General features: G+C 27.3%; 1 protein-coding gene across 9 annotated transcripts in view; it reads left to right on the top strand.

Moving 5' to 3' along the window:
• Positions 1-23,853, top strand: part of LOC126849519 (protein sprint) — a 186,554-nt gene that overhangs the window by 105,487 nt on the left and 57,214 nt on the right. The window contains exon 1 of one of the 9 annotated variants that reach the window (XM_050591515.1): positions 21,070-21,291. The exons of the other annotated variants lie outside the window; for them this stretch is intronic. The gene's annotated coding sequence lies outside the window, so the exon portion shown is untranslated. Of the gene's footprint in view, positions 1-21,069; positions 21,292-23,853 lie in introns of those variants that run through there. 9 annotated transcript variants of the gene reach the window in all.

The following is a 23,853-nucleotide window of genomic DNA, read 5'->3' as shown; positions in this document are numbered from 1 at the left end:
ACTTTTTATCAGTCAATCGGGAAAAAATGAGAATATCGTGATAAAACGATCATGATAAAATGTATCATGATAAAAAATAACGTTTTTATTTTACACACTTTTATTTTATGCTTACAAAATTATATACTTACAAATTATATATTTGTTTCATAGAATAATTTTTTGTATATTAAAAAGTTTTGAAAACTATTTCCATCTAAAAACTACATGTTTTTTTATAATTTATTATATAGTTTTATCTTGCAAACTATATATTTAATTAATATGATTTGGCCCAAATATAGTCGCTTTAGATCTTCTAATAATTTTTTCCAGCTTTTAATCTTTTAGTTGTCATCTATTTTTCGTAACACGAGTTGCGTAAGATTTTGAGAGATCTCAATAATAAAATTATCAATTTATATTTTTTATGTTAAAAAAAAGGAAACGTATCGAAAGATCAAAGGACGAAGTTTGTATTTTATTATGAAAAATTATTTTATTATATATTGGGTTTTAAAGATTCCACGCGACGACTAAAGATCTATAATCAATTTTTCTATCATTATTAATATATTTTCTATAAATTTTAAAAGATTTATTTATTTTGTTCGATGGCGGAAAAATGCTTTTTTTTAAATTATATTTTTATAAAAAAAAAAAGAAATAAATTGCTCTAAACAGCAGTGTAACTAATTGACGCAACAGGACCACTTTTTTTATTATCTTAATTTAATATACTTATAATGATTTTCTTTAGATACCTTTACCTCACCTCTGATTATATGTAGTTTCTATTATCTCATTGACTTATGATGACATTATTTTATGATTTCAAGATTGCAGCAACATTTAATGATTTAAAGATTACATTGTAACATTTTTGTTATATCGAGAAACATGCGATAGTATATACATATGGGAATCATAATATTTATTATATATTTATATTTTTTTATTTAAAATATAATATATAAAATATATATACTATATATAATATATATATATATATATATATATATATATAATATATATTTTATATAAGTATATATATTTTTATATATATTTATAAATAAAAATATATATATATATATATATATATATATATATATATATACTTATATTTTATATATAAATTTATTAAATATATATATATATATATATATATATATATAATATATATTTTATATAAGTATATATATTTTTTATATATATTTTAAATAAAATATATATATATATATATATATATATATATATATATACTTATATTTTATATATAAATTTATTAAATATATATAATATATTAAATATATATATATATATATATATATATATATATATATGTATATATATACTTATATTTTTTTATTGAAAAAAATATATATAATTTGTCTGTTAAAGAGAGAGAAAGGAGATTCTTTTTATCATTGTATAAAAACATTAAAATAAGATTATATCAATTTCAATCTTATCATTTATTTCAAATTGTGTATATCTTGATATTTAACATAAATAAGCAAACTTTGTACAATAAAGCACACGTGCTGTGAAAATAACCGGCAATGAAAACAAATGGCAATGAAAATTTTAATTGTGTGCGCAACGTGAATACCCAGATTCTGAATTATAAAATGCAAGATACTTGACACAAGTGTGAACATTGCTAACAAGGCTCTTGTTTAAAGCATGCACAGTAAGAGATAAAAATTTATGCAGCAAACTGACCAATATGTTTAAATATTATAGTAATCTGGAACATGATTGATTTTTTAAATAATTTATACAGCCTAATCGAATATACAAGGTGGCTCATCGAAATTGAAACAGATGTGTTTTATGACATTTAATCAAATTTAAAAATGAATTTCAAATGGTATGTTTTTAGATATCTCTTGTCATTTAAAATTTTTAGGGTAAAATTAATCTCTTTTTTGAAGTTGAAGTTAAGTTGAAATAGCCAATTAACATTGCAAATAAAGTTGACTTCTCGAATAAATGAGGTTTAAATACTAAAAAACATGCTTGTTTCGTTTTTGGTGAGTCACTCTGTATGTGTGTAATATATTTATATTTATTCATTAAATTTTTTGAAAGAAAATTAGTACACTGTTATTATTTATTATAGGATTACATATACATATACATATTGTGTGCGTGTTTGTATCTGTATATGTGTAATACATTTTGTTACGTCATTAATTTGTGACATTTCATATGCATGAGGAAAAATATATAAAGAAAACATATTTAAAACACATCATACACAGTGGAAGGGCCGACATTTTCATATATTTCTTTGTCAATTTGTCACAGACGTGTCGCAGCTTTTGTTTTTGACAAGTTTGACAGGTAATAAACGTACAAAAGAAATGTCCGCGATACTATGACAGTTTAATTCGTGATGTCATCTGCAGGTATATTGCACCTGTTGCAAGAGAAAAGACCCGATCTCGAAATGACTTTCGATGTACGTTTCGATCTCTACAGAATGAGCTGGTATCGTTATTTTTTGTTACCTTGATATATAAAGTGTCAGAATTAAGCCAACCTTATTCAAGCCACCATAACTAAATTAAATTAAGAACGTAAATTAAGAACGATAGCGTCATGCTCGTAATATGAGAAAGTTGTTAAACAATTTCATTACGCAGTGCTACGAAGCCCCACGTCATCGCATCAACGCTTTTTTAAAGCTCGATTTCTTTATGAACAGCTCTCGTACGTGTGTGTATGTGCGCGTGTATATGTGTTTGTTTTAATCTGTTACCTGTACGTCAAAAATTGTATGTATTAATAATAGATTGACTGTATATTTGGTTGCATTCTAATTAATACATTAAAGTTATTGTGATAAATAATAAAACAAGATAGAGGGAACGCGAGACCTAGTGTCTCTTATATTTTAACGCGTCCAATAAAGAGCGTATTGGGAAGCGTGAAATTAAATTCATCGAAAGTAAATCGAGTTTGTGTACTTCACTGGCGAAAGATTTAACGAACCAAAAAAGTCACTCAAAGAGGGTAGAAAGAAAGAGCACATACGGATATTATATTGCCTAATTCAGTAGGATATCTTTTTTGAAACTTTTCTGAACTTAATTTAAACTTATCATAGTACGAAGAACTTATACTTCGCATTATTTAGCAAAATAAATATTAAATTTAATTAATGTTTAATAACTAATATTTATATGATTAATATAATATTAATTATATAATTAATATTTTTTACAAGAAATTTTATATAATTTTAGAAAAAAATGTTAAATATTATTATTATATTTATTTAAGAAGACATTTAATACATAATTTTATTCGATTAGTTTATGAAAAATATTTATATATAGAGAGAATATTATAAATAAATAAATATATATCGTATTATAAGTATGTCTTAGATATTTAATGCCATAGATATTTAATTAATACGTTCAATTGAAATTAAAAATGTAGATAAGTAAAAATGAATTTAGATTGTAAAATGCAACGCAATAAAAAATAAATATATATATATATATATATAATGTTCTCAATGTTGAGAAATCTAAAAAATGCTGACAAATAAATCCAATTTATTTCATCTATTTGCTCGCTCTTGAAAAGGGGATCGCTTTAAAGGACGCCGATTTTTCGCTCCCCTTTTACGCGCGAAAGGAGCTTTTTCGGCCATGATCGCAGGTGCACTGGTCAGACTACAGGCAATTTCGTAAATTATCGTATTATAAATTACAATTGAATGCACGTCGATTGGATTTTCAGTTGGATGATGAAATCATTTACTACGTTTGAAATGGACATGCGACAGTGTGAATTGGAGAAAAATATATTTCTTGATAAATGGTTCCAATCAAAATGTATGCAAAACAGAATATTTATTGCATATTAGTTGTGCAATGAAAAATAAAGCAGACTCTTTGATGTGAAATGCAGAAAATGACACAGAATGCGAGATTTTTATATGTAAATAAAAGTTGTATGGTTAATAATACGTCTGACATTTCTTTTGTAAAACACTTGGTAATCTAAAAACAACATTAATAATAAAAATGAATTATTAATTATTTACGATAACAAAATTATTTCTTTACCATTAATAACATTTATATAGTATCATTTCATAGTGTAAAACATAATAACGTTTTTTTATAGTACATTATGTTATTATATATTATTTTTTAGCTTTTGCATTTCGTATTTTACAAATTTACGAAAACGCTGATGGACGGTTTCATCGGTGAATGGCACAACCGCACACGTTGAATAAAATCGATAATATAACCGCTCTTTCGCACGTAAATCTGTAACTGTCGCTTATATTTACGCTGCTGCACGTTCGAAATTAATCGTGCGAAATTGCAATTTCGCACGATACTAATTACGGTTTGTCAGCGCGTGTGTTTTATTTCCATGGATGTAAAATTGCATTTTTGCCGATATATAAAGTTTTAACAATACTTCCAAACATCGCGCAAAATTACGAACTTCAAAATGAGTATACTTACACTAGTAGTAATGGATACTTTAAATCTTTAAAGATTATAAGAAAAGAAGATATAAGAAAAATAGATTAAAAATGTGGTACTTTTTTTAAAACTCGAGAAAAAATTATTTAATATAAAAATAAACATCATATCATTCTCGAATAATTAAAAAAAAACTTTATTTTATTAAATTTTATTATTTATTGCTTTAATATTTAATACAAAATTTTTGTTCTAAAATTGTTTTATAATACACATATATTTTTTAAATTCTCTTACTTTTTTATTTTTTATAAATTCTTTAAAATATTGCTATGCTTCTTAAAATCTAATAGAAATTTTTAACATATTTTTTTTTAATCTGAAGAATGCAAAATATATCTTAAAAATTGTAACTGATAATAATTTTACACATTTATTTATTTATATAAAATTTTTATCCTAAAATTTTATTAACTTTTTAAGTAGTGTATATAAAATAAAAAAACTGTTTTTTATATTTATTTTTTTCTTTTTGATCTTCATAATACAGTATAATGAATAATGCGACTATATAATGAATAATGTAAACAATGAATGATGCGAATAACGAATAAAATGCAATTCAAACAACAAACTGACCAAGGATTGACTATGCCGTACTCCTGTTATAGCTGGCCTTGTTGTGCGAATTTAGCATTCGTTTGCGTATGTCACTGCAACGTGAACGCACGGATGCGTCTGCAGCCGTCCGGCCGATTGCATTTCGAGCGAACACAAGCTCGTGCGAAAGGGGGAACGACGGAAATTCAAGCGATTGCGGTAGCAATGCGCAAACTTTGTCCCTTGGGTGAAATCGCCACCGCTGCACTGGTGCGAGATTGCAATTTTTTTTTTTTTTGCAAAACATACGGTATCAGCAAATTACAGCGGCGTCGAGCAGAATTGATTGCAATGAGCGATAGCTTTCTCTTGTTTCCGCTAGTAAAATCGCGGGCACGGATGTTGAATAGACTAAAAATCTTGATTGACAATAGACAAAAATCTGAATTTTTGAAAATTCGTTATTCATGATTTTAAGATCATGCTAAATTTATTGTCTTTACACATATACACACACGCACACACAGCACACACACAGACACACACACACACACGCACACGCACACGCACACGCACACGCACACGCACACGCACACACATATATATATATATATAATATAATTATTAGCATCATTACAATTTTTTTATTAAATATATTATTAAATATATTTTATTATATAATATAATTTTATTAAATATATTTTGTAAATTAAAAACGTGTTAAAAATTTCTATTAAAATTTAAGAAGTAATATTTTTAAGAAATTATAAAAGAACAGTAATACTTTTAATAAAATATAAATTTATATATTTCTTATAATTCTTATAATTCTTATATAAATTCTTATAAATTATATACTTATATATAAATTTATATATAAGAAAATTGTGCTAATTTTAAAATGAATTATTTATAACAATTTTAATAATACATTTTGCTTATATTTCTTTAGAAACAACGATCAGAGTGGTTCAATTTTTATTATATACTTATTATAGTTTTTTTCACATTATAAAGAACATTCTCTTTGCAATTTAAATATTTGTAAGTAATTATATTCGTTATTTTAATATGAATTTTTCATAAATTAGTGATCAAAATCACGTTCTATATTTATCTAAATTATTTCCATTTATGCATGCCAATTATTTCCATTATGCACAAATTACAACAGAAGAAATTATATATGTGTGTGTGGAGAAGAAAGAGATTTAATCTCTACATTTCTGAAAATCTTGAATGCCAGAAATAAACAGCAATATCATACGCAATAATATTGCCATATTTTTGGAAGTATAAACTAAAAGACATATCTTTGCGGAATGTTTAGTAAATTGCCATGTTTATGTTTTCTATTTTTCTGCAATTTTTTCTTATCGATATTTCCTCAATATCAAAGCAATGGGGTAGATATGTCAGATAAGAATTTCAGCTGTAAATCAGAATAGCTTATCAGATTAAACGGCGGAGTCAGCAGTATGCAAGAACGAGCACTGACATTGGGAGCGAGAGAGAAAGAGAGAAAAAACAGAGAGAGAGAGAGAGAGAGAGAGAGAGAGAGAGAGAGAGAAGGGAGAACGAGATAGAAATGAAAAAGGGTCGGAAAAGCAGAAAGGGGATTCAAAAGCAAAATATGATCCGTGAACTGGAAAAAACTTGATCTCGCAACTTTTTATTGTACTTCTCTCATCTATGTATTCATAAAAAAGAGTATTTTTGGACATAAATATTATTCATCATTAAATGATACAAATTGGTCTGTTGCATATAACACTTATAATACTGAATATAATACTTTCAAAATATTTTACTTCAAAAGATTCATTAAATGGTCCGTTTTTAAATGTTTTTATTACTTTAATTCGTAGAGTATATTATATTGATTTCTCTATTCTACATTTTTTCTAATATTTTATTTAAATATATACTTCGATTTATTTAGTTTTCCAATGAATAACTAGAAATAATTTTACTTTAAAATAAAACTGAAAGAAGATATTAGATAACCGCTATTTTGTTCGTGATGGAAGGACAAAAGTGCGCTAATTGCATGAGAAAAAAAAAAAAAAAAACTCAATCGCAGCGTGTAGTTAAAAATCTTGTCCGTGATAAAAGAACTACGAAGCATGCTGTTGCATGCTGAAGGTGAATTTTGCGAGTACGTTTTTGTCAAGCGACTTTGAAAAATGGAATTGCCAACCCGTGGCCGTTGTTTCTGTTATACGCGACGATGTTTTCATAAAGCTGAAAATTGTTCGCCTCTCTGAGTTTTAAACTCTGTTACAAAAATGTATAAAATGTATCTAATACGAACTAATATAAAACATGCAAAATCTTGCGCAAGAGAATAGTCCGGTTTATTAGTAAAAATCAGAGGTTTTTATTAATAATATCAATATTTTATTAATATATTTATATATATTATATAATTATATTATATAATTATATTTATATGCAATAACATTATTCTTTTATTTAAAATATTATTATATATTTTTCAAAAATTATTGTGTTAAAGTTTTCATAAATAAATATTATTAATAATATCAATATTTTATTAATATATTTATATATATTATATAATTATTTATATACAATAACATTATTCTTTTATTTAAAATATTATTATATATTTTCAAAAATTATTGTGTTAAAGTTTTCATAGATAAATATTACAAATATTATTAATAATATCAATATTTTATTAATATATTTATATATATTATATAATTATTTATATGCAATAACATTATTCTTTTATTTAAAATATTATTATATATTTTCAGAAATTATTGTGTTAAAGTTTTCATAGATAAATATTATAAATATTATTAATAATATCAATATTTTATTAATATATTTATATATATTATATAATTATTTATATGCAATAACATTATTCTTTTATTTAAAATATTATTATATATTTTTCAGAAATTATTGTGTTAAAGTTTTCATAGATAAATATTATAAATATATTAGAGAAATAATTTGAGCAAATTTTCCGTCGTTCTTTTCGGAAATATTTCAAGTGGTGTCGTTGCTCTCGATTCATCTGCTTCTTTTTTTCGTGGTCTCTTTCCTACCATCACGATTTGCGAATTATGGTCTATTTTTGTCTCTGTCTAATGTTAGATCACGAATGGACTCTCGACCGCTGCACTATACCTGCGGCAATGTCTATCAACCGATCGTCGCGCGCGCGTTTAATGATATTCCTCGATATTTTTCACGATTACATTGATCGCAATAATTAATTTATATGTAAAGAGATTGGTTCACGAAAAAAAAAAAAATAAATCATCTAAGTAATAAATATTTAAAAAATATCACAAAAAGTATTTCACCAATGTGTCCTTCTGCATTAATGTGCGCGTGTGATGTAAAAAAATTCGTTGCAATTATATAAATACGTGTTTTGGTGCTAATATTTCGTTAAGGAACAATTTTCGATAATAATTTCTGTTAAATAAAATACTGTTAATTAATACGTTAATTATCAACAAAATTTCCTATTTCAAGCTTAAGTGTAATTATGTTATGAAAACATTAACGTTAATATTTTAGCGATAGATTTCTTAGTGAACAGTTGTTTGATTGATGATAGTTTGAATGATGATTCATCGGCAAATTGTGTTGATATCTAATTTTATTAAAAATTATAAAATTATTTGTGACTGAATTTATGCAACGTATTTCCACAATGATTCATTGAGAAATAAATTTTACGCGTAAAATTGCATGCAAGAGAAAACATAAAATCGAACATCATGCTGGTTTTCTGCGACGTAATCATTGGACTAGTGAATGAGAGACGAGAGAGGTGAGTCCACTTTATTTATTTACATTTATATAAACGTCATTTATAAAGCATATGTTTTTTGGTAATTCTAGAAAAATTAAGCCCTAAAATCCACGATTATAAAAGTACCAGAAGTATTTTTTCTGCTATTATTAAACTGTGTGATTATTCAAAATTATATCACATTCTTTTATTATAAAAATTTATTATTATTGATAAAACTTATATCAACATTGACAATCAGAAGGTAGCTTGGCGTTTCATTTTGTGTAATAGATATACTTACACCGCTTTCCCAGAAGTGTGAAAGTCTACTATTTTCTCTCTCTCTCTCTCTCTCTCTCTCTCTCTCTCTCTTTCTCTCTTCGGCCGGAAAAACACTAGAAGTGATAGACCATAAAGAGAGATTAACAGTGAGGCTGTGTAATATCCAATTAAAGTCAGTAGGCTATAATTTGGTATATAGCACGGCGAAAAATAATGCATTGCATCTCCTGATTAACGAGCCGCTAACTGGTAATCACGATTATGCTAATCGCGAGAGACAGATTACTATTATATATATGTATGCGCAAGGCCATTTGTCATAGATTATCGCTCTTTAATGATTTTTTTTATTTTTCGCCAACGAACACGTACGAGCTTAATATTAGTCTGCGATATTACCTTTGCGTCCAATCACGATTATGATCATCATCCTTCCACGTTTGCTACTACATATTTTAATGCATTTGCAAAATTTATCAAAATAATTTTTTTTTTTTTTCGATAAACTATTACATTATTATAGATAAAAAAATTTCTATTATATTTATTATATTTTTGCTGTGTTCTCACTCGCTATTTATAGTGATTTATTTTTTAAGAAGATATATAGAGGATAGGATATAATAAGAAGAAAAAGAGAGAGGTAATAAAATATAAGAATAGATAACGTTAGGTATCTCGAGAACAGGTGCGATATCGGCGAAATCGGCTTGGTTGACATGCATTTATGCGCATTTATGCCGACGCGTGCATTCCTGATTCACATGCGCAAAGTGTATTTATACACGCTATGCGAAAGTATCTCCCTTTCCTTCGCTCCACTCCTCTTTTCCTCTCTATTTTTTATCCTCTCCCTCTCATTCTCTCTCTCTTTTTTCTCATTTTTTAAACATTCACGAAGACATGTGTATGTGTTTGATTATATTCAAAAATATACCAACGCACGCTGCTTTATATATGCACACGTTACGGTCAGTATGTTTATGGTTTTATTTAATGATGCGTTCAGCGTTAAATAGGCGCAATTCCGGATTCTATTGCGATATGAAAATTGCTTCATTATTAATCAATTCAGAATATAACAACAAAAGCACATATACACTGCCTCATTTACCGCATTTCATTTGGCGATTCGTATATTTTTGGTATAATTTGAATATTTTCTTTGTAAGAATTATATATATATATATATATATATATATATATATATATATAATTTAAAAAATGTTAACGGCTTAATTTTTAGAAATGTGAATAATAATTTAGTTTTTAATATGAAAGCTATTTGCATATCTCATTTAAGGTAATTGTCGATATAAAATAAAAAAATATAAAAAAAAAATTAAGAAAACTTAACATCTCTACATATTCGATCTTAATTATTTTCTTTTAATTTTTATTATTTTCTCTATTATTTTTTAAAATTTTATATTGCATATTTTTAAGATGTAAAATAACTTAAGATTGTGTAAATATATTTTCAAGATAGATTTGAGAGAATTCAACTTTCAATCGTGTATACATTGACATTTGTGTGCGTAATGTATCTGCATATGCATGCGCGCTTGCATGTGCAAATTTTCATTTGTATTCCTATCCACGTGAAAATCCGCAATCTCGCCGTTTATTTACAAATGCACTGCCGAGTGTAATATCTTTTTTTTTTTTTTTCACATTTTTATTTCCATTTTCAACGAGTACGAAATTACATAGGCTTTATTATTTTATTATTGCCATTTTATATATGAGATATTTTTTCATATAAATAATTACTATAAAATAATTAAATGATAATAGTTATTATAAATAATATATAGAATTATTTAATTATTATATTTATATTCGAAATATATAATATATAGAAAAGATGAAAATTAATTTAAAAAAATATAGATTTTTTTAAACAATTTCTATAACTCTTCTATAATTTATAACCGTGTGACAGATGTTGCATAAACATCTTTTGATAGCCTATGTTTAATTCGCCTGGCGATCTTGTCAATATTTATAAATGCACGTAAATAATGTAGATGTAATTAAGGATTGCTTTACTTTATATAATATTATTATGTATTTTATATATATTTTATTCCACGTTTACTCATACAAACACACGTACATATATGTTTTATAGAGATTATATTCTCTCAATTGCAATATTTTATAAAAATATTATATAATTATTTTATTATTTAATATAAAATATATTTACGACTATTTTCCTGGCAATGATTTAGTTTGCGGCGAGATTTTAATCAGCTCAGGGGAACGAAAACGGTATATCGAAAGGGGCAAAAAGTGTTTTCTTCTCGAGGGAGCTTTACGGTTGTCTACCACGCGCGTTCAACCATCGACAATGGTCCATGGGGTGGTTGGAATACGGCATCATTGTTGGGGCGTTATGAAGTGAAAAATGAAAGATAACGATTTTCTCCAGGGCCTATCCGTGTCTTTTTTGCGAAACCATTTGTGGCACTTGCTCACTTACTCTTCTCCATCTTAATATCCATCTTTCTTTTATTTTAAATTCCTTACAGAGACATACAAAGACAGACAATACGAATACCGAAGCTTAAACTCTTGGCTCTTGGCTCAATCATTTCTCAATCATTAATTACACATTCCTCTTTATTAAAATTACACGACACGAGGAAATTTATACACTTGTAAAATGTTATCGCAAATAATTTTTTACTTTTGTTACGTATTTTGGATTATTTTACTTTTATTATTTTTATCATTTTTTTTATTTATTTGTTTTATTATCATTACTTTTATTTTATCAAATTATTGATATCCTCTGATCCTTTACCTCCAGCAATATTAATTGGACGCGAATATCGCCCTCCAATATTAAAAACATCCCCGGATCTTGTTCGCGGTCTGCGATGGGCGGGAAGGCGAGCTATAAATTCGAGGGAGGAGACATTTTTTTTATATTAAAGTGACCTTCTCGCATGAGCGCGAAAAATCGTCGCAATCCTCGAGACGAGGCCCTTCGTGAGGGCGCGAAGGGATTATCGAATGCGAAGGTAGTGAAGCTAAAGTCGCATGAATCTTGCAAGAGAGAGAGAGAGAGGAAGGAAAAGAAAAAAAAGAAGAAGAGGCGATTTAACAGCTCGATTTATGGTGATTGTATATCATGCCACGGATAATCCAAGTTGTGCGAGATAAGCGTGTATACAGTCAGCGTTTGCTACTGCACTCCAGACTTTCTCAGGAGGATGAAAAGATAGTAGAGTCTGGATCACAGGGTGTAATACTCCCTGTAGTTGCACTTCTGCTAGACTGGAAATACTTTTCTACACAGTGCTAAAAAGATAGATGTGGCATATTTTATTTACTCGGTATTATCTAGAGAAACCGTTAATATTACAGCGTTGCTGACAGCTTATTTCTACAACAAGAATTCGCCGTTCATTTTGTGTAGTGTATATTATTATATCATATATACCATTTTTATTATAAAAAAATTATATTTAATTATATTTAATTATAAAAATTATATTTTATTATAAAAAAAAAAACATAAATTATACAATCTGTATAATATGATCTGTATAATTGAAATTAAAACTTAAATAGTCGGGATAGCATTTGAAATTGCATTAATTTATTGTAGCAATTTTATTTTTCTATTTGTTGCAGGGGGTCATCATAGTAATCTAAATCCAGATTTTCGGGATTTCACCCTTGTTGCTTCAGCCACCATCTTGAATTTAAGGGTGACTTTGTTTTTATTAAATAACTCGCTTATTTTATTCCCTACAACTTTGTTTATTATCGTTTATACGCTAAAGTTAAAAATAAACGAGATAATACAATAATTAAATTTCATCCCCCCCTTCTTCAGATTTAAGTAAAAAAATATCGATCGTAGACGAAAAACGCTAATGACCGAAGTTGTAGAGAATTAAATTTCCTACAAGTTTAGTTCTTATCTTTTTTAGTCTAAAGTTGAAAATAAGCGACTTATTTAATAAAGACTAAGTCATCCTTAAATTTAAGATGGCGGCTGAAGCAAGAAGAGTGGAATTCCGAAAATCTGGATTTAGATTAATGACCCCCTCCAACGAATAGAAAAACAAAATTGCTGCAATAAATTAAGGATATATGTGACATATATTAAAATACTAACAAAAGCATTAAAATTTCATAGATTGTTCTACTATTTCTTCTGAATATTTGTGCAAAAACTAAGCACAATTCTTTTAATGGTTTGGAAGTTATTTAAATTTAAAGTTACTATTGATTCTTATGGAAAATCGCCTATTGCAGTACTTATTGACAAATTTGATAAAGAAAAAATATTATCAATGAAATAAAAATTGTCACATATATTAAGGAAATTCTAATAAATGTTTGTGCAAAACTTGATTTAGATCCACTAATTCGTTTAAAAGTTATTTATTAAAAATTGTAGAAAAATATTATCTGTCTCTTTTTCTCTTTCTGCAAATCACTCGTTTTTCATTGTTTTTTTGCAGTTGATTTTAGAGGATATTCACGATCAAAAGTTTTTGCCATAAATTAGGAAAAATATTAATTACAACTATTTTCTTTTTCAAAATCCATATTATTTTGCGATACTTTAATTTTTTACATAACCCGAATTTATTTTTTTAATTTTTCAAACAGTATAAACGTAAGAAACATGTTTTCTTTTTAATTTTGACAATTTTTTGCTACAACTTGTACATCCAGAACATCCTTAATGCAATTTCAGCTCTTTTTTTGGTCTAATCCGACTGGACGAGAAAGAGAAAGTTAACTTTAAGAATGCTTTCTTCAATTATTACACATATTTTGACTTCAAATTGTTTTCAAGATTGATATGCCATTGTTTTCTCTCCCTCTCTCGCTTTCTCTTTCTCTCTCTCTCTCTCTCTTTCTCTCGAATTCCATCACGAAATACAGATTATCTACATTGGGCGATAAAAGTCTTCTCGGAGCAAACCTAGTTTCTTGAACAGAGAGATTGAACGGAGTGAATGGGCGATTAATGTTACGAGCGACGCGAATGAAAGCCGTTGTCAAGCCATAGGGCTGCAAAGAGGCGAGTCATTTAAATGATACTAATAGAGTTGACGACGACTCTGTGTATTGTCCACTAAACTGTTATAACTACTAATTGATATTAATTTTGGTGAAGTCTTCATTGAATGAGCGGAAAAAATATATTACTTACACATTAATAAAAATTTTATAAAGGCGTTTAATGTATATGTAATAACGCCCTTTCTAATTATAGTTTCTCTTTTAATTATAATAAAATTCTCTTATAATAATGTTATTATTATATGTATCTTTATTTATTGCAATATACATTATATAAATGATTACAAAAAATTAACAAAAAAATAATTAATAAAATAATTTAATGTTACAATTGATATTATTTTTATATTGCATATTATATATTGTATACATTTTTTAATATATCATAATTTTGACGAGCTAAGTAATACTAAATTATAATAATAATAAATGGTATCTATATAATTTTTATTTAATGATTTATTAATTTTTCACAAAATATAATGTGAGATGTAAAATACGAAATATACATTCATGCATATATTTACAAAGTGTTAAAAGTAATTATTTCGTGTTAAGAAAGTTTCAGAGATTTGCGTTTCTCCGTATAACGAATCATGGAGTGCACGCTGATGAATTCTCTCTATCCTCTCTATCTAACAGTTTAGCTGTTCTCTTTTGCGCGGAACGATTCCACATGGATTCGCATCTGCTGGTCTTCAGCAGATTCAAAGAGCCCACTCATGGAACTAATGAGCCCGCGAAGCAATTTGCGGCGCGAATCTCTTACTACGCGTTTCTATTAGTTTCCAGTGATAGAAAGGAAACAAGGAAAGGTCTCATAAAATCGACACGAGAGTTTAGGTTGAAACAAATAATGAAGCAGCTTCCGCAATGATACGTGAGAAATTAATCGCATTATCTGTGCAATAATAATTGTGAGAGATTTTTTAAAAAAATCACGCGTGAAGTTTTTTTAAATCCTTTTTTTCTTTTCTTTTTTGAGATTGTATTTCTTCTTTTTGACAGTTGCTTGTCATAATAAGAATAAAATTTAAATAGTTCATAATAAGTTTACATAATAAATCAATATTTTCCATTTTTTTTATTTAGATATAATAGGAAGATAATAATAAAATTGATATAATAAACAGATATAATAAAAATTAGATATAATAAAAATTTATTTGAAAATAAATTGTAAATAAGTGCTTTATCTTCTTTTATTTCCTTTGAAAATGTCTTCAATTAATACTGGAATGTTTCTATTAAATTATTGTGAAATTATGTAAAATATAAATGAAGTAATACATAGAATATGATAGGAAAATTTCTAAATAAGAAATTTATGAATATATTATTACATTTTTTAAAAGTATTATACCACTAAAGCAATCTCTTATTTTAATCGTCACGAGCAAAATTTACAATTTACGATATATCTTCGAGCAGGACACGATTATCGTTTTCCCGTGCAACTAATAGACACATGTGACGCTCATAAAGCGTGCACTGCAGCAGGGAATGGTATTTCCGTTATTACGATCTGCAGATTAATGTTTGTACCGTTTGCTTGTAATGGGGAATATTCGTTTATTTGACAAACTTGTATTGAAAAATCATGAAAACTTGAAAAACTCGTTCAATGGAATTATTTAAATTATTATATGAAATATATATGAAATATTTAAATTATTTATATTAAATTAATTTTTACACGTAAGCATATAACTCTTATAATTAAAAATATTTTTATAATAAACATGAAATATATCGTAAAATATAAGACACGAAAAAATGAAAAAAAAAAAAGAGCGGGAAAGAATCCGCATCCATCTGTGTGACACTTAATTACTTTCTTAACGATTAGCGGAAGAAAGGGAGGGGGGAGGAGGGTATAATGGATACAATACCGGTGACTATTTGTAGAAACCGACCGACTGGCCGGAGAACGACCTTCATTTTCTGCCGGCGGCAGAAGTCGAGAAACGGCTCCCGGTTTCTCCTGCGAAGCCCTTCCTTGTCATCTCAGTCGCAGGCCTCGTATTCCTCTTTCGTCGGATTTTTCTCATCCGATCCTGCTCCGTCGCGGCATCGCCATTCACGGAGAAGAGCGAGATCGCTCTCAGAAGAATCACGCGCAAACACAGAGTATCCTTGTGTCTTGCTCGATCGCAGCACATGTTTCCTCACAAAGAATATTTATTCAAAAGATATATTTCTTCTCGAAATATTGCTTTGGATTCTCATAATCAATATTTTTATGCTCTTGTACAATATAATTTTTTGTCACAAAACCACGTGAAAAAATATAACAATAAAAAATTATATAAATAGAAAAGAAAAAAATTATATAAAAATTTTATGTAGATATATTGATATATATTTAAATTATATATAATATACATACATATATTATTTATAAAAAACAATTTAAAGGTAATTATTTAAATGAATAATAAATATATAATTGTGTGCATTTGTAAAAAAATTGTATATTATAAATTTATAAGAATTATATGTTCTTTTACCTTAAATAATATGATAACGGCAATATTCTTAGTAATTTTGTGTATAATTTTATACTATTATTTTTGTCTTACTTGATTACTGTTATATTTATTAGTTAATATAATTAAAAGTATATTTAAAGGACAAATGTACGTGAAACTTTCTGTTTGCAAAATATTTAGACCTGCAAATAATAGGCATTCATGAATAGCTAAGAAAGCGCGACGTTTATTCAAGGGAACCAGGGATTTTTCTCCTAATTGCATTTCCTCTTTGGAAAATTCTCTTATCACTTGAAAAGAAGGCACCCAGACAATTCGAAAGCACAAGTTCAGAGCTTCGACTACTTTATTGACATCTAAGCGACGAGAAGGAAAACGGAAAACGGGATATCGTGAAAAAGGGAAGAAACTAATTTTCCTTTCTGTAAAGTTTTCAATGTGAAGCTATTGTAAATCTTTCAATATAAAAGCTGTTTTATATACTATTAATAAAAATATAAAAATGGAAAAAAAATTTTCTAGCAATTAAATGAATAAGATTTTATTATTTTTATATTTAAATTGACAATAATACAAATATTAATTATTTATATATTCATTATTTGGTTTTGTTTGAAAGAAAAAATGTAAATTATAATTTTAATTATTAATGGTTTTTTTTTTGTACTTTATTATGTACATTATTTTCATTCCGGTGATGAATGAAATATATGTGATACTGTATATTATTTATTAGAAAAAATAATTTAAATCTTATAAGTTTAAAGAAATGTTTACAATTTATTATTAACAAAATTATGAAAATATTTGTATATAAATACATTCTGATAATTAAAAGACTGAGATTTTACTAAGATTTTGAAAAAGAGAGAAAAGAAATATTAAACTCTTTTTCATTATTTACACATTTTTATTATTTACATAAATTTCTTCAAAATAAAATACATATAACTTCAATTTAATAATATGTAATCATTAATTATTAAGATAAATATTATTGTCATTTTTAAATTTGTAAAAAACATTAAAATTACGGCAACCATAAATGTTCAAAAGAAATAAATGATATATTAATATGTCAAGCCCACGAAAGGAAGAAGCAATTATCTCCAAAAATATCTTTGACGAGGCGCCTTCTCACTTCTAACTCATCCTTACGATCATGGGCGAACTTTATGAAAACGTTAATTCCGTGAAATATTGATGTGACTTTTACCGAATTTTGATAAAGATTCAACCTCAAAGCATAAAGTTTGCAATAATTTGGGATCATTTAAGAAGGTAAAAAAATATTTTAGGAAAAATATTTGTTGAGAAAAATTAATGTGAATAAAGTTAAAAATTTATTTAAAGTAACTTAAATTAAATAAGTAACTAAAAAATAAATTTAAAGAAACATTATTATTAAAGTATAAAATTTTTATTAAAACAAAATATACGTACACATAAGCATATACGCGTGCGTGCGTGCGTGCATATGTGTGTTTGTGCATGTATTTATTAAGCTAATTTATTAATTTATTAATTTCGTTATTAATACATTTTCCATAAATTTTAATTTTTCAAAAACTGATTCTGTTGCGATCCTCTTTTTTGAGTTCGTTTTACGGATCAACTTTATTTTGCGAATGGCTGTGATTAAACTCTTGGTGACAAATTGCGTAAATGAGCGGCACAAAGTGACATGATAAATCCGTTCGAATTATACAGCGCGACGTTATCGGGTTGTTAACGATTACACGCTAATGCTGCCGCTGCCACGTCATTATGCAAAGCAAGGGGATTGATGCAGCAGCACGTGCGCGGACTTCCGTTGCTGAAAATGCAGCGGGCGGCAACTCATTCGATCGGAAATTCGTGGCTACAATAATCCCGCCAAGTGCACATTGCATTACGTGCTGATCGGCAATCAACAGTGCACTTTCCTGCATTCATTTATGTCGTATGGATGGAAATAAAACAGAGTGTATTAGTTGTAAATTCCCCAATATTGGCTCAGAACATATATTTGCAGCAAATAACTATGTATTTAGCTATATCTATAGATATCTATAGAAGAGTTTAGAAAAATATATTATATAAATATTTATATGTACAGACAATAATTGGACAAATTAACTTTGTGATATGTATTTATTATACAATATCTTGAGAGAATATTTTAAATGATAAATGAAAATTATCTTACATAGAAAGAAAATATGAAACGAATACTTTTTTACGCATTCTAATTACATGCTAATCAGATGATCAAGACTGGTTGTAATAAGGAAAATAGTTAGCTAGCATCTGATACGTATCATATCTCGTAATGCATTTGAGTCGATCTCATGCTTTAGATTTGCCAATATTTTATACGAGATTTTTTATTAAATATTATTATATAAAATGTTATCTAAAGTAGTTTTTTCTGCTAATATTTTATACAAGGTTTGCTGACATTAATGGAATTAAAGTTAATAAAATTCTTTTATAATATTTACATACATAGATTAATAAAGTTATAAAAATAAAAAAAAAATAAAACTAAAATTATAATTATGTAATAAATTCTTTTTTATTTAAATTTAATAGAATCATAATGTTCAGTTTATTTCTTAATAAATGTTTTTTATTGAATATGATTTAGCTTTAACTTCTTTCTTTCAAATTTATTTTTTTAATTATCTCTTTTCTTTAGACTTTATCGATTGTCGAAAAATCGACAATCAGATTTTCAAGTCTTCGATAAATATAAAGTTAATGAGTGATTCTTAAAGGATTCATTTGTCCGCTTTTTTGATAGAATTTTTCCAATTTTTCCAATTTGTATATAAAATCTAAATTTAAAAAAAACAAACGGATAAACATGATTTAACTTCATTTTTAGAATTTTCTTTTATTTTGAATTTTTTTCTTTTTTTAATTTTAGAATTGGTCAATTCCTAATGAATGTCCATCTATCCAATAAATTTTTATTTGAGAATAAATCAAGCACACATTTAATTTATAAGCAAGCATACACATATTTTCATTTTCCAGGGAGTCGATTTAAATCTTATAAAAAAAATTTTGTTGAAATTTTTTAATATTTCAGATATTTTTAAAATTAGAAATAAGGAGAATATTTTTAAGGTTTTTTGATGCAGTTTTCTATAAAATAAAATTTTCTCTTGTATGCATTTTCTAATGCTTTTTAACCATACAAAGAAAAAACACAGAGCCATTTAAATTTGCAAATGTAAGGGAAAAAATTGATTTTCCAGATGCAAAAGAAATCCATAAGAATTCTATGTTTTCTATGTTTTTCCATTAAAGTACATACTCTGTTTTTTTTTTTTCAGAATTGTATCTTTTTCGAATTTATCTTGCATTCTTTGTTTAGAATTTTTTAGCTCATCATTCATTCGACTGGAGAAATATATAGCTATCATCCTGTATTTTTATCTTTTCCTTCTTCTGAATGCGTCAATTCTTAAGGATGTATGTGATATATATCGAAATACTAAGAAAAGCATTAAAATTTCATAGATTGTTCTACTATTTCTTCTGAATATTTGTGCAAAAACTAAGTACAATTCTTTTAATGATTTGGAAGTTATTTAAACTTAAAGTTACTATTGATTCCTATGAAAAATCCCCTATTGTAGAACTTATTGACAAATTTGACAAAGAAAAAATATTACCAATGAAATAAAAATTGTCACATATATTAAGGAAATTCTAATAAATATTTGTGCAAAACTTGATTTAGATCCACTAATTCGTTTAAAAGTTATTTACTAAAAATTGTAGAAAAATATTATCTGTCTCTTTTTCTCTTTCTGCAAATCACTCGTTTTTCATTGTTTTTTTTGCAGTTGATTTCAGAGGATATTCACGATCAAAAGTTTTTGCCATAAATTAGGAAAAATATTAATTACAACTATTTTTTTTTTTCAAAATCCATATTATTTTGCGATACTTTAATTTTCTTCAAAACCCGAATTTATTTTTTTAATTTTTCAAACAGTATAAACGTAAGAAACATGTTTCCTTTTTAATTTTGACAATTTTTTCCTACTATTGTACATCCAGAATATCCTTAAGGAGCGCTGTTTTATTCACTTTTTCAATAGATATCCTTTGTCAAATATAACAACGTAACATTAAGTAGGTAGAGGCTTGCACACATTTGGTGCCTACGTGCCTAGGTGACTTTTGAGCGCACACACGCTCGCACAGCCGGACACTCATACGCCGTCAGGATATGCAGGAGCCTCGTCCTGTCCGTGCAAATCGCCTTCTCTGCACTCACGATATTCGCCGGCTGAACTATAGGCAATCGCACCGCTAAAGTCCCGGCTACAGGCGCGACTATAGTGTTTAACAACCGGCTTGCGAAGTTAGTTGATTCGCGTCCGCCAACCAGACGGGACTCAACTCGGAATCTCTTTGTCTCGCGTTCGCTTTCGCCACCAAAACCTGTGTACGTCTCGTTAATGAAATGAATTCGATTTGTTGATCGTGAAAATTTATTCAAACGAGAGGCGCGAAATATAAAAAGATACGTTTGTGCGCGGTAAAAATATAAGCTCTCGGAGCATTTTTCCGGCATTTTTCTTTCGTATCGTACACGCAAGGCTAGATTTGTGACGATGTGAGTCTTGTAGTATGTATCATACTAGTGAAATATGAAGAAGTCATTTTATTTCTATTAGAAGGGGTGAGATTCCTAGACAGGCGTATTTGGAACCGAGATGCATCTTTGTTTCATACTCTAGCGCTAAATATAGTCATCCAAAAAATTGTGACAGGGTGTCTACTGTCATTGAAAAGACAACCTGGAATTTTCAGGGATTTTTTTTTTGTACCTGAAAATACCAGGAAATTCTTATGGAATTTTCTTAGGACTCGGAAAACTATTTAAAAAATTTTCTCTCTGATAATTTTGCTCTTTTGTTATAAATATATATCAGCGATCTGCTAATAAGCCAAATTGTGAAAATTATGTGTTTAAAATATATTATAAATATTCATCTGTCTCTGTTATACATTCAATGTCTACAAAAAAATGTGCAATACATATTTTTTAGTGATAAAAAAATGAAAATGTTATGCAAGTAAAAAATATTATATATTACAAAATCTTATTCAATTTTTCTTCCAGCACTGCAAATCTAGCACTAGAAACGTAAATGGCTCTATATTTTTTCTTTATATAAATGAAGAGAATTAGAAAACGCATAAAATTAAAATAAAACAATAAAAAGTTTTAGAAAATTGCACTAAAAAATCTTCAAAATATTGTCTTTACTTGAAATTTTGAACAAAAATACCTGAAAGATGAGAAGATTTTCAGGAAACTTTTTTCACTAGATCCATAAAGGCACCTTGAAAATAAATAAGATAAATTTCTTTGAAAATTAAGAAAGACAGGGAAAAAGCACACACATGATGTGGTAGTTAAAGTGTGTTAACAAAAGTGAAATTGTTGGATAGAAGGCAAGTATCGTCACGTTAAATACTCGGCGATATGCGCCTTTGTCTGCCTCTCGCGCGCTTCTATAAATAATTCCGCCGATCGTTGAAGCGATGCGGAGGCGCCGTGCATCTTGTCGGTTTTGTCGCGGAGAAAATACTTTTCGCGGAGTTTGGATTGACGTCTCATTCCCTACGGAATCAGCGATCCTTTAGTCGAGATATGGAGAACGTGATTGAATAAAATCGACAGCTGACGACATTGCGTACGTGTTAATCTCAATTTCGCGCACAGTGATATGCTCGAAAGTGTCTGGGTTTCTCGTTCCCGAGAGGCTGACTCAAATACTCGAGAATACTCGGAAGAATATTACGAATGAATCACTTCTGTAAAGTTGGCCCCTCTTGTTCTTTAAATTTGAAAAAGTTAATTAGAGTTTTGAGTGTTCTCTGCAAACAGTCCTAGAGTTTTCAGTCGATTTTAAAAGGAATCCTGGCATCTAAAGCAATAAAAATTCCGTTTGAAAAACTGTAAGATTAACTTCACAACGCCCTTTTCTATTAAAAAGTAAAAAACGCAATTAAACTTTATTTAGAGTTTGAAGATTTCATAGTCCTTGACAAAATTTTTTCTAAAATCGATTGACAACTCTTCAGAAAGCATCTAGAATTTTAATAATTTTTTTTTTTCAAATTTAAAAAAATGACATCAATTTTATTTAGAGCTGAATGAATCGGCTAGTCTGACGAAACGATAGTGAAATGTTCGACAAACATACAAGTCCAGCGATCGAATAAGTGCTAAATGACATTTTGTTGCGAATAAATTCATTTTCCATCGAATTCGTAAATTTAATTGCAAGCGTTGTGTGAATTGCGCAATTTAAAATATATATATATTTTTTTGATAGATCTATAAATAAAATTATTTTTCTTTTTTTCGAGTTTCAGAACAAGTTAATTTATTTTTAATTTGTTTTTTTACTTTGAATGTGCACGAGATTAAATAAAAGTTTAAATAAATAAAAATTAATGTTACATAAAAAAAAATTAATTATATTTGGAAAAATTTAAATTTTAAAACCATTAATTAATTAATTTATTAATTTTATTTATTGATAGAAGTTAAAGTAAAATAAATTAAGATATGAGAAGAGTATTAAACTAAAATTAAAAACGCAAAGTAAAAATTCAAATATATGTAGATTAAAATAGAAAGAGCGAGAAATTTTTGAAAATTTGTTTCCTAAAATTTAAAGCGCTCATTTTTTATGATCGATTAGAATCATATCTTTTTTTTTTCTTAAAGTATCGATCTCAATTTAAGCACCTCGAAAGTTACACCTTGGATGACCCAGAGTCTTGTGCGATCGAGCATGAAATCAATTCATGGCGAAGTCGAGAAGCCGGTTAACCGATATATCCGAGAAGCCGAAGAAATATACTCGTCGTAGAATGAAATTGAGTAAAAGGTTTTTATCACAGCTTTTTCAGTATATTACTATCAGCAGTACATATCTCAATACAATTTTATTACGCAGTTTTTAAAGAAAGGAGAATATGATGTGCTTATGATAGAAATAATTTATGACACTAGATGCAAAAAAGAATTAATAGAACCTTGAAATCTAGAATGAGAGAGGAGATATATCCTTCTTCTAAAACATGAAATACACCAAATCACGGCGCACAATATAATATTAATTGCTACTTATTGTTAAATATATTTTAGTATTTTAATATAAAAATATAT

The sequence above is a fragment of the Cataglyphis hispanica genome, chromosome 1, assembly GCF_021464435.1.
Source record: "Cataglyphis hispanica isolate Lineage 1 chromosome 1, ULB_Chis1_1.0, whole genome shotgun sequence".
NCBI lineage: Eukaryota > Metazoa > Arthropoda > Insecta > Hymenoptera > Formicidae > Cataglyphis > Cataglyphis hispanica.
The sequence above is the reverse complement of the archived record's forward strand: the minus strand, read 5'-3'. Positions and strand labels throughout refer to the sequence as shown.